Genomic DNA, 13,154 nt, shown 5'->3' on the forward strand with positions numbered 1-13,154 from the left:
ACAGTGAAGAGAGGTCAAAGTCAGCATGGCCCAGTGGAAAGAACCCAGGTCTGGAAGTCCGAAGGACCTGGGTTCTAATCCCGGCTCAACCACCTGTCTGCTCTGTGACCTCGGGCAAGCCACTTCACTTCTCGGTACCTCATTGACCTCGTCTGTAAAATAGGGATTAAGATTGTAAACCTCACGTGGGACAACCTGATTACCTTGTATTTACCCCAGTGCTTAGAACAGTGCTTGGCACATAGTAAGCGCTTAACAAATACCATAATTATTATTTAATATCTCTGTTCCTCAGTTTCATCAGCTGTAAAATGGGGATTCAATCTTACTCCCTCCCACTTAGACTGTGAGCCCTAAATGGGACAGGGACTGTGTCCAACCTGATTGACTTGTAGCTACCCCGGCACATCGAACAGTGGTTGACACATATTAAACACTGAAATACAATAATAATAATAATAATTTTAATGACCCAGTGCTTCGAACAGTATTTGGCACATGGTAAGCACTTGATAAATACCATCATTATTAAGAACGATGAAGGTAATGAAATAAATAATGGCATTTGTCAAGTGCTAATTACGTCATGGACTCTTCTAAGCGCTGGAGGAGCTACAAGATAATCAGGTTGGACACAGTCCCTGTCCCATATGGGACTCACAGTTTGAATATCCATTTTTCAGCTGAGGGAACTGAAGCCCAGAGAAGTGAAGTGATTTGCCCAAGGTCACACAGCAGACAAGTGGAAGAGCCGGGGTTAGAAGCCAGTTCTAGGGAATGTGTCTGTTTATTGTGCTAGTGTACTCCCCCAAGCACTGTGTACAGTCCTCTAGACTGGGAGCTCACCGTTGGTGGGGATTGTCACTCTTTATTGTTGTATTATACTTTCCCAAGTGCCTAGTACAGTGCTCTGTACACAGTGAATGCTTAATAAATACGATCGAATGAACGAATGAATGCTTTGCACGCCGAGAGTGCTTAATAAATGCGATTTAAAAGAGTAAATGAATGGATGAAAGTTCTTTCCGACTCCCAGGCCCAAGTTCTATCTACTAGGCCATGTTAAAATAATAATGAAGTAGCTATTGAATTCATAAATTCAATGAAAGATTCGCTAAAATAGAATCCTCACAGAAGAAACGGCATCATCCATCCGCTTACATTTCCCTATTCGGAGAGTACATCACTGATTTCAGCCCACTGAAATCCAAATCTTTCCTCATGAGGCCAACATTATGTGTCCCCATTTCCAGAGCTCTGTAATGCCAACTGCTGTAATACCATAACGACTTCAAAATTAGTTGTTTCAAGGGATATTAAGTTGTAAAATATATTCCATATGCGCTCTTTCTCTCCTCAGGCGAGTCATCTATCTTCCTCGAGCTAGCATTTCAAGCTCTTCTATGTTGGGAATTGTGGGTTCTCACTCTAGGCTTCAAGGCTGTCCATCCCCTTGCCCCCTCCTACCTCTCCTCCCTTCTCTCTTTCTCCTGCCCACCCCGCACGCTCTGCTCCTCCGCCGCCCACCTCCTCGCCGGCCCCCGTTCTCTCCCGTCCCGCCGCCGACCCCCGGGCCACGTCCTCCCGCTTTCCTGGAATGCCCTCCCTCCTCACCTCCGCCAAACTAACTCTCTTCCCCTCTTCAAAGCCCTACTTAGAGCTCACCTCCTCCGAGAGGCCTTCCCACACGGAGCTCCCCTTTTCCCTCTGCTCCCTCTGCTCCCTCTCAAACCCCCCACCTCCCCTCAGCTAAACCCCCTTTTCCCCCCTTTCCCTCTGCTCCTCCCCCTCTCCCTTCCCCTCCCCTCAGCACCGTACTCTTCCGCTCAACTGTATATATCTTCATTACCCTATTTATTTTGTCAGTGAGATGCACGTCACCTTGATTCTATTTATTTGCTATTGTTTTAATGAGATGTTCATCCCTTTGATTCTATTTATTGCTATTGCTTTTATCCGTCTGCCCCGATTAGACCGTAAGCCCGTCAAGAGGCAGGGACTGTCTCTATCTGTTACCGATTTGTCCATTCCAAGCGCTTAGTCCAGTGCTCTGCGCAGAGTAAGTGCTCAATAAATACTATTGAATTGAATGAATGAATGAATGAATGAATGAATGGGTTGGGGAGACGGATCTCTCTCCATTTACCTTCATCCACACTGAATGTTCATAATGGGCAGGGGAGAAAGCCGTTACTCTGAGGTGTCTAATTTTGGCGACAAGAAATGTTCAGTTCCCCCTGAGCTGAGTCGGGAAGTCAACGCTCTCCTTCACACAGAAACAAAAAGGTCGCCCTTTCCCACCACTTCCCACTCTACCAGGGATGGGATCTGGAATTCCATCTCGTTGTGGGCAGGGAACGTATCTATCAATTGTTATACTGTACTCTCCCAAGCGCTTAGTACAGTGCCTTGCTCACCCTAAGCGCTCAATATATACTACTGATTGACTAGCTGAGGACGGCAAGACTATGAACTAAGCCACGATCCTTTTTCTGTAAATACACAGTCTTCCGGGGGGAATGGAGAAGGAGCTTGGCATAATAATAACGATAATCATGATCATTTTGGTATTTGTCAAGTGCTTACTATGTGCCAGGCACTGTAATAAGCACTGGGGTGGGAAGCTGCGTGGCTCCGTGGAAAGAGCCCGGCCTTGGGAGTCAGAGGTCATGGGTTCGAATTTCCACTCTGCCACTGGTCAGCTGGGTGACTGCGATCAAGTCACTTAACTTCTAGGTGCCTCAGTTACCTCATCTGTAAAATGGGGATTAAGACTGTGAGCCCTACGTGGGACATCCTGATTACCCTTATCTACCCCAGCGCTTAAAACGGTGCTCGGCACGTAGGAAGTGCTTAACAAATACCAACGTTATTATTATCATTTATTATTGATTCCCATTTTACAGATGAGGTAACTGAAGCACAGAGAAGTTAAGTGACTTTCCCAAAGTCACACAGCTGGCAAGTGGCAAAGCCGGGATCGGAACCCATGACCTTCTGACTCCCAGGCCCATGCTCTATCCACTAGGCCATCAGCATGGCCTAGTGGAAAGAGCACGGGTCTTTGCATCAGAGGACCTGGGTTCTAATTCCAGCTCTGACACTTGTCGGCTGCCATTTGTCTGCTGTGTGACCTTGGGCAGTCACTTAACTTCTCTGGGCCTCAGTTCCCTCATCTGAAAAATGGGGATCCAATGCCTGTTCTCCCACCTACTTAGATCCCATGTGGGATCTGCTTATCATGTATCAACCTCAGTGCTTAGTTCAGTGCTTGACACCTAGTAAGCGCTTAACAAGTACTATGATGATTATGATTATAACAGAGGGACAAACGTGAATCTCGGTAGGCAAGAATGCAAGGTTTCCTACCCCGGAGGTTGTTGTCTTTGGTTCGGAGCTGTGGGGAAACCCCAGCACCTGAGCCCATCCCCAAGAATAACACCTCCAGAGGGGCAGGTATGGAACGGCAACTCCCCAGATTTCAGTGGCTCCCAACTGAGACCCCCAGGTTATGAGTGGGGTGACCCCTTCTCTTATTTGGGCCCCTATATCTTGTACCCCAACAACTCCGAGCTATGAAGACTCTCTGCGTGAAGACTCTCTGCGCAGGACTTAATAAGAAGAAGAATAATGATGGTATTTGTTATTCGCTTACAGCGTGGCTCAGTGGAAAGAGCCTGGGGTCATGGGTTCGAATCCCAGCTCCGCCACTCGTCAGCTGTGTGACTGTGGGCAAGTCACTTCACTTCTCTGGGCCTCAGTTCCCTCATCTGTAAAATGGGGATGAAGACTGTGAGCCTCACATGAGACAACCTGATTACCCTGTATACCCCAGCGCTTAGAACAGTGCCCTGCACATAGTAAGCGCTTAATAAATACCAACATTATTATTATTATTATTATGTGCCAAGCACTGTTCTATGTGCTGGGGGAGATATAAGGTGATCAGGTTGCCCCACGTGGAGCTCACGTACTTAATCCCCACTGTACAGATGAGGTAACTGAGGCCCAGAGAAATGAAGTGACTTGCCCAAAGTCACACAGCTGACAAGTGGCAGAGCGGGAATTAGAACCCACGACCTCTGACTTCCAAGCCCATATATTTCTATTTACTAGACCTTGAAACTACTGATTTTGAAGTTGTTATTGTATTTCAACATTTGGCATTACAGGACTCTGGAAACAGGGACACATAATGTTAGCATCATGAAGCAGCAGCATGGCTCAGTGGAAAGAGTCCGGGTTCGGGAATCAGAGGTCGTGGGTTCTAATCTCTGTTCCGCTGCTTATCAGCTGTGTGACTTTGGGTGAGTCACTTAAATTCTCTGTCCCTGAGTTACCTCATCTGTAATATGGGGATTATGACTGTGAGCCCCACGAGGGAAAACCTGATGACCTTGTTTCTATCCCAGTGCTTAGAAGAGTGCTTGACACCTAGTAAGTGCTTAATAAATACCATCCCCCCCAAAAAAGCCTTTTGACTAAGCCACTTTTGACTTTGAAGCCTTTTGACTAAGCCACTTTAGGTTCAGACTGAGGCCAGATGACAGAAATGTGGTGATACTCAGCGTTTGCTGTGATTCCCCGTGGCCCGAAGGAACCATAAATTGGCTGGGGAATTTCCTGGCCCGCTGGCAATTTCACAGATCCTGTTGACGTCTTTCAGACGACGGGAGTCCGCGATTGGCATGGAGATAAACAAGGCCCTTCGGTAGAATACGGTCCTGCCCATAATAACATTTGAACAAATGAAGCAGCTTGACCTAGTGGACAGAGCGAAGGCCTGGGTTCTAATTCCGGCTTCTCCACTTGTTTGCTGTGTGACCTTGGACAGGTCGCTTCACTACTCCGGACCTCAGTTCCTTCATCGGTCAAATGGGGATTCCATAGAGAAGCAGCGTGGCTCAGTGGAAAGAGCCCGGGCTTGGGAGTCGGCGGTCATGAGTTCGAATCCCGGCTCTGCCACTTGTCAGCTGGGTGACTGTGGGCGAGTCACTTAACTCGTCTGTGCCTCAGTTACCTCATCTGTAAAATGGGAATTAACGGTGAGCCTCACGTGGGACAACCTGATGACCCTGTATCTACCCCAGCGCTTAGAACAGTGCTCTGCACATAGTAAGCGCTTAACAAACACCAACATTATTATTATTACCTGCTCTCTCTCCAACGTAGACTAGGACGCCCCATGGGGGGCAGGATTTGTGACCGACCTGATGAATTTGTACGTCTCCCAGGGCTTAGAATAGTGATTGACACTTAGTAAGCAATTCACAAGAAGCAACATGGCGTAATGGGTAGAGCACGGGCCTGGCAGTCAGAAGGACCTGGGTTCTGGTCCAGGCTCCACCACTTTTTGCTGGGTGACCTTGGGCAAGTCATTTCACTTCCTCTGTGTTTCAGTTACCTCATCTGGAAAACGGGGATGAAGACTGTGAGCCCCAGATGGGACAACTTGATTACTTTGTATCTACCCTAATGCTTAGAACAGTGCTTGGCACATAGTAAGCGATAAGCAATACTAAAATTATTATTATTATTACAGCATTCTGCTCACAGTAAGTACTTAATAAATGCCCTTGATTGAATGTACCCCCGTTTGATATGTACATGGAGATTCATTCATTCATTCAATCGCATTTATTGAGCGCTCACAGTGTGCAGAGCACGGTACTAAGCGCTTGGAAAGTACAATTCGGCAACAAATAGAGACAATCCCTACCCAGTGACTATCTTTAAGAAGAGCTTGCTTGCCTTTCAAGGCTACCCAAACTTTCTTTCACTCTTGCAGTTAAGGCAGTTTTGGAGCATTCCAATTAGGGCAAAATTTTTCTGCCCCATTTCGGCTTTCCTAAGTGACGAAGACAAGAGATTCGGTTAGTACGGCGATCGACCAATTAACATTTCATCTCAGCAGAGACTTGCCGTCGTTAATGTTTTAGCAGGCTCAGGAGTTCTCTTGTGATGATGAGTCATCTGAAGGGAGGCTCGGCTGTTTTATTTACACAGCTCCTTCCCATCCTCTAGGATGAGGAGGATTCAGTCAGTACTTCAAAATAATGAAAATAATAATAGCGATAATGATATTTGTTAAGGGTTTCCTATGGGCCAGGGGTTGGGATGGGGTGGATCCAAGCAAATGGGGCTGGACACAGTCCCTGTCCCACATGGAGCTCACAGTTTCAATCCCCATTTTACAGATGAGGCAACTGAGCCCCAGAGAAGTGACTCGTCCTAGGTCACGCAGCAGGCAAGTGGTCGAGCTGGGATTAGAACCCAGGTCCTTCTGAATCCCGGGCCCGGGGTCTATCCACTAAGCCACACCGCTTCATCATTTTGGTTTTTGTGAAGTGCTTACTTTGTGCCAAGCACTAGAGGAGCAGTGTGGCTCAATGGCAAGAGCGCGGGCTTGGGAGTCAGAGGTCATGGGTTCGAATCCCGGCTCTGCCACTTGTCAGCTGTGTGTCTGTAGGCAAGTCACTTCACTTCTCTGGACCTCAGTTCCCTCATCTGTAAAATGGGGATGAAGACTGTGAGCCCCACGGGGGACAATCTGATTACCCTGTAAATCTACCCCAGCGCTTAGAACAGTGCTCTGCACGTAGTAAGCGCTTAACAGATACCAACATTATCATTATTCCTAAGCACCGGGGCAGATACCAGATCATCAGGTCCCACATGGGGATCACACTCTAAATAGGAGGGAGAACAGATATTGAATCCCCATTTTGCAGGCGAAGTAACTGAGGTGCAGGAAGTGAAGTGATTTGCCCAAGGAAACACAGCAGGCATGTGGTGTATCCCAGATTAGAACCCAGGTCCTTGGACTCCCAGGTCCGGGCTCCTTCTATAGCCCACGCTCTGTCTAAATATGTCTTTTGTTGAAACCACACCTTGGCTCCTATATAGGTAGCATAGGTAATCAATCAGTCAAAGCTATTATCGAATGCTTTCTTATTCATTCCTTCATTCATTTAATCGTATTTACTGAACACTAACGGTGTGCAGAGTAGTGTACTAAGTGCTTGGGAGAGTATAATATAGTAATATAACAGACTCATTCCCTTCCCACAAGGAGCTTACAGTCCAGAGAGGGAGACAGAAATTGATATGAATAAATAAATGACAGATATAGACATGTGTTGTGGGGCTGGGAGGGGAGATGAACAATGGGAGCAAGTCAGGACGACGCAGAAGGAAGTGGGAGAAGAGGAAAGGAGGGCTTAGTCAGGGAAGGCCTCTTGGAGGAGATGGGCCTGCTATAAGGCTTTGAAGGGGGAAAGAGTTATTCTTTGGCAATGTGAGGAGGGAGGGTGTTCCAGGCCGGAGGCGGGACGTGGGCCGGGGGTCGACGGCGGGACGGGCGAGAAGGAGACCCAGGGAGGAGGTGAGCGGCGGCAGAGGAGCGGAGCGTGCGGGCTGCGATGGAGGAGGAGAGGAGGGAGGGGAGGGAAGAGGGGGTAAGGAGGTGTATGTCTTTGAAGCCAAGAGTGAGGGGTTTTTGTTTGATGTGGAGGTGGATGGGCAACCACTGGAGATTTTTGAGGAGCGGGGAAAGATGTTCTGAATGTTTTTGTAGAAAAATGATCCGGGCAGCAGAGGGAAGTATGGGCCGAAGTGGGGAGAGGCAGGAGGTTGGGAGGTCAGAAAGGAGGCTGATGCCGTCATCCAGGAGGGAGGGTAGGAGTGATTAGTAGCGGTTTGGATGGAGAGGAAAGGGCAGATCTTGTAGATATTGTGAAGGTGAGACCGGCAGGTTTTAGTGACTTTGGGCAGGAAAGTTGTCAACTGACTCTCTTGTATTGTACTCTCCCGTGAGCACAATATCAAATCGAGACCGTGAGCTTAGTACATTGCTCTGCACACAGTAAGTGCTCTGTAAATACCATCCATCAGTTGACTGATGGATTGATTTCCCTGCTCTCTGGGATCTCTGGGCCCACATGGGACCTTAACCCTAGCCTCTCCCCCTCCTCCAAGAATGCCCACCTGTCACCATCCTCCACCCCAAAAGCCCCCTCCCCCACCAGAGACCCCAGGCTCTCATCCCCCTCCCATCCCCCTACCATACGGGCGGAGCTGTCTGTCAGTGACCTCCAAAACCTCCTCTCCAGGAAGTTCCTGCCTTTCACCACATCCCCCAACCCGGAGTAGAGAAGCAGCATCGTCTACTGGTTAGAGCCCAGGCCCGGGAGTCAGAAGGCCATGGCTCCTAATCCCGGCCCCACCATTTGTCTGCTCTGTGACCTTGAGCAAGCCTCTTTACTTCTCTGTGCCTCAGTTCCCACATCTATAAAAGTGGGAATCGAGACCGTGAGCCCCACGACGGACAGGGACCGTGTTCAACCTGATTTGCTCGTGTCCATCCCAGAGCTGAGTACAGTGTCTGGCACGTAGTAAGCCCTTTAACAAACACCGTTATTATGATTATTATTATCATCTGACTTGGGTCTGGCGGCTAATCGTGAAGGTGGGAGGACAGGCCCGAAATGATTTTGTACCAGAATCGAACGGTGTTCTGCACTCCCGCGGCTCGTAGCCATTAGAGAGCCCCGGAGAGCGAGCTTGTCCGTTGAGTGGGAAGGGAGGTTTTCACTACCTTTCCGCTCTGAAAGCCATCGGAAGGATTTTGACTTTACCCAACGGCAATTTGGTTGAGGGTGAGAGGAGTGACTCAGCAAGGCTTGTCACATTAAGAGTGTGTTAAGCAACATCACTTGCCTTAATAACAAGTTCTCCGCTTAGTTGGGAGGCTTTCCTATACTGAGTTTCCTGGCCAAGAAAAAAGAAAGAATCATAGATGCCGAGCACAAATTCATTCATTTATTCAATAGTATTTATTGAGCGCTTGCCTTAATAACGAACAAGTTCTCCGCTTAGTTGGGAGGCTTTCCTATACTGAGTTTCCTGGCCAAGAAAAAAGAAAGAATCATAGATGCGGAGCAGAAATTCATTCATTCATTCGATAGTATTTATTGAGCGCTTACTGTGCGCAGAGCACTGTACTAAGCGCTTGGAATATGCAATTCGGCAACAGATAGAGACAGTCCCTGCCCACTGATGGGCTTACAGTCTAATCGGGGGAGACAGACGGACAAAAACAAGACAACATAATCACGATCAATAGAATCGAGGAGATGTACACCTCATTAACAAATGGCACACACATTTCAGAAATGTGTAAGAGAACAAGGCTGGCTTGCTAAAAATAGCGATTGACAGGCTCTCTTAACTTCTCTGTGCCTCAGGTCCCAATCTGTAATAATAATAATAATAATAATTGTGCTAATTGTTAAACCCTTACTACGAGACAGGCACTGTCCTAAGGGCGGAGGTGGATACAAGCAAATCGGGTTGGATATGGTCCCTCTCCCATGCGGGGCTCACAGACTTAATCCCCTTTTACAGATGAGGGAACTGAGGCCCAGAGAAGTGAAATGACTTGCTCGAGGTCACAAAGTAGACCAGTGACAGAGCCGGGATTAGAACCCTCTGACTCCCAGGCCCGGCCTCTCTCCCCTACTCCATGCCGCTTCTGAGAACATATTACCGAAACCCGGGATCGAACCAAAGACCTTTGGATTTCCGGTCTAACGCTCTCCCCACTGAGCTATTTCGACTTTCACTGACCTGTAAATGATTAATAATAATAATGGCATTTGTTTAGCATTCACTATGTGCCAAGCACTGTTCTAAGTGCTGGGGGAGATATAAGGTAATCAGGTTGTCCCACTTGGGGCTCACATTCTTAACCCCCATTTTACAGATGAGGTAACTGAGGCACAGAGAAGTGAAGTGACTTACCCAAAGTAACACAGCTGACAAGTGGCAGAGCCAGGATTAGAACCCACAACCTCTGACTCCCAAGCCTGTGCTCTTTCCACTAAGCCATGCTGCTTCTCTTAAGACTGTGATCCCAGTGTGGAACAGGGCCTGTGTCCAACCTGATTTCCTCCTATCTACCCCAGCGCTTTGAAGAGTGCTTGGCACATAGTAAGTGCTTAACAAATACCACAACTATTATTATTATGATAGGAAGAAAGTAAATAAAGAAGCAGGCCTATCTGTCAATCAGTGGTATTGATTGAGCGCTTACTGTGCGTAGAGCACTGTATCAAACGCTTTTGGGAGTGCAATGCAGTACAGTTAGTAGACACAATCCCTGCCGTCAAGGAAATTTGAGTCTATATAAGGACTTTACAGCCCGCTCAGTGGAAAGAGCCCAGGTTTGGGAGTCAGAGGCCATGGGTTCTAATCCCGGCACCGCCCCTTGTCAGCTCTGAGACTTTGGGCCTGTCAGTTCACTTCTCTGTGCCTCAGTTCCCTCATCTGGAAAAAGGGGATTAAGACCGTGAGCCTCATGTGGGACAACCTGATTACCTTGTATCCCCCCAGCACTTAGAACAGTGTTTGGCACATGGTGAGCACTTAACAAATGCCATCATCATCATTACCCCTCAAGAACCTCCAGCGGTTGCCCATCCACTGCCGCAGCAAGCAGAAACTCCTCACCATCGGCTTTAAAACATTTAATAGGCTCGCTCCCTCCTATCTCACCTCGCTGCTCTCCCGCCGCAACCCAGCCCACACACTCTGCTCCTCTAGCAACGACCTACTTATTGTGCCTCCATCTCACCCCCCTCGCCTTCTCCTTCTCGCTCGCCCCCTCCCTCCTTTCTGGAACTCCTCTTCCCCCCCGAATCCTCTCCGACAGACGGCCACTCTCCCCATCTTCAAAGCCCCACTGAAATCACACCTCTTCCAGGAAGCCTACCCCGACAACCATCTCATCTCTCCCTATTTTCCTTTCGAACACCTTTGCACTCAGGTCCATCACCCAGAAGTACTTTGACACTCACCTCACCCCCTCAGCGCTTCTCCGCATGTTTTGTGCTCTGTCACTTCCTCTCTCTTTTTTTTTATGGCATTTGTTAAGCTTCTTACTGAGCGTCAAGCGCTGTTCCAAACGCTGGGGTAGGGACGCGTTCTTCAGGTCAGACACAGTCCCTGTCCCACTGTTTAAGTAAGAGGGAGAGCAGGGATCGAATCCCCATTTTGCAGTTGAGGAACCTAAGGCAAAGAGACATTAAGCAATCTGCCTGTGGTTACGCTGCAGGCTTGTGGTCGCGTCAGGATTAGAACTCAGGTCCTCTGGCTCCCAGGCCTATGCTTTCTCCAGGGTGCTGCCCTACCGTAATTGATTTCAATGTCTGTCTCCCCTACTGGATTAGATGCTCTCTGAGGGCAGGGATTTGAATCTACAAATCTGTTTCGCTCTCCCATGCAATCGACACAGTTCAGAATAAGTGCTCGATGAAAACCGTGGATTGATTGATTGGGTGTGAGCCAGAGACCAGCAGCAGGAAAAATGAGACCGGGACACAGGAATAGGCTGCGTTGAGTGCGGATACGGTATTCGTCGAGTGCTTTCTATGTGCCAGGCACTGTTCTCAGCTCTGGGATAGATGCAAAGTAAATAGATTGGACACAGCCCCAGCCCCACATGGAACTCATAGTCTTCACCCCCAATTTACAGATGAGAAAACTGAGGCCCAGAGAAGTGAAGTGACCTGCCCAAGGTTACACAGCAGACAAGCGGTGGGACCGGAATTAGAACCCACGTCCTTCTGACTCCATTTTGGGCAGGGGTGGAGATGGAGAGAAGGGAGGTGAGGTAGCAGGGGGCAAGGGGATGGATGGCTTTGAAGCCAAGAGTGTGGAGTTTTTGTTTGATACGGAGGTCGATAGACAACCACTGGAGATTTTGGAGGAGGGGGGTGACATGCCCAGAGCGCTTCCTTAGAAAGATAATCCGGGCAGCGGAGTGAATTATAGACTGAAGTCGGGGGAGGCAGAAGGTTGGGAGATCAGAAAGGAGGCTGATTCAGTCATCCGGGCGGGATAAGATGGTCTGCTCTGTAACTCTGGACTAGTGACTTGACTTCTCCGTGCCTCAGTTCTCCCCTCTGTAAAATGGGGATTGAGACTGTGAGCCCGACATGGGACAGGGACTGCGTCCTACCTCATTTGCTGCTATCCACCCCGACGTTTAGATCAGTGCCCGCACAGAGGAGTAAGCGCTCGACAAATGCCATCATCATCCTCATCTGTGCTGACCGTGGGTCGGACTATAGCAGGGGACGATGAATTTAATCCTCTCTTCGAGGTTGTGTCCTTGTTCGGGGCAGACCAAACCCCGAAGGAAGTGCCAGAGCAGAGCACAACCGTGGCAGACGTCTCCCCCCGGGCCTCTTCTGACCTTCCCTCTGACATTTCCCAGTTTACGATGACCCTGCAGCGACCAGAGAGATTCTCTCACAATCTGGAGATTTGCATTCCAGCCCCTTCGAAACTTCCCTGGCTAATCATCCTCGACGATCTTTCTTCCTCTTTCTTCTGCATCTCCCTGACTTGCTCTCCTCTAGACTGTCAGCTCGTTGTTGGCAGGGAAGGTGTCTATTCTGTTAGACTCTCCCAAGCGCTTAGTACAGTCCTCTGCTCAAAATAAGCGCTCTATAAATACGCTTAACTGACTTCCTTTATTCACTCTCCTCCCAGCCCCATAGCACTTATGTCCATATATGTCATTTATTTATCTCTATTCATGTCTGTCCCCCGCTCTAGATTGTAAGCTTGTGAATAATAATAATAATAATACTGATGGTATTTGTTCCTTCCTTCATTCATTCATTCAATGGTATTTATTGAGTGTTTACTGTGTGCGGAGCACTGTACTAAGCGCTTGGAAAGTACAATTCGGCAACAGATAGAGACAATCCCTACCCAACAATGGGCTCACAGGCCGGAAGGGGCAGATAGACGACAAACCAAAACAAATAGAGAGGCATGAGTAAGAAAAGACCAGGTGGCCGAGCGGTTAAGGCGATGGACTGCTAATCCATTGTGCTCTGCGCGCGTGGGTTTGAATCCCATCCTAGTTGTTAAAGCTTTATTTTAGAGAAGCAGCGTGGCTCAGTGGAAAGAGCACGGGCTTGGGAGTCAGAGGTCTCGGGTTCTATTCCCGGTTCCGCCGCTAGTCAGCTGTGTGACCTTGGGCAAGTCACTTAACATCTCTGTGCCTGTTACCTCATCTGTCAAATGGGGATTAAAACTGTGAGCCCCACACGGGGCAAACTGATCACCTTGTATCCCCCAGC

The 13,154-nt window shown here is 48.5% G+C and overlaps 2 non-coding genes across 2 annotated transcripts; one reads left to right on the forward strand and one right to left on the reverse strand.

The window, feature by feature from the left end:
• Positions 1-9,544: 9,544 nt before the first annotated feature.
• Positions 9,545-9,617, reverse strand: TRNAS-GGA. The gene has a single exon. It is a non-coding gene; the product is annotated as a tRNA-Ser (tRNA).
• Positions 9,618-12,856: 3,239 nt separating this feature from the next.
• TRNAS-GCU lies at positions 12,857-12,938 on the forward strand. The gene has a single exon. It is a non-coding gene; the product is annotated as a tRNA-Ser (tRNA).
• Positions 12,939-13,154: the final 216 nt, after the last annotated feature.

Source organism: Ornithorhynchus anatinus, chromosome 4, assembly GCF_004115215.2.
Source record: "Ornithorhynchus anatinus isolate Pmale09 chromosome 4, mOrnAna1.pri.v4, whole genome shotgun sequence".
Lineage (NCBI taxonomy): Eukaryota > Metazoa > Chordata > Mammalia > Monotremata > Ornithorhynchidae > Ornithorhynchus > Ornithorhynchus anatinus.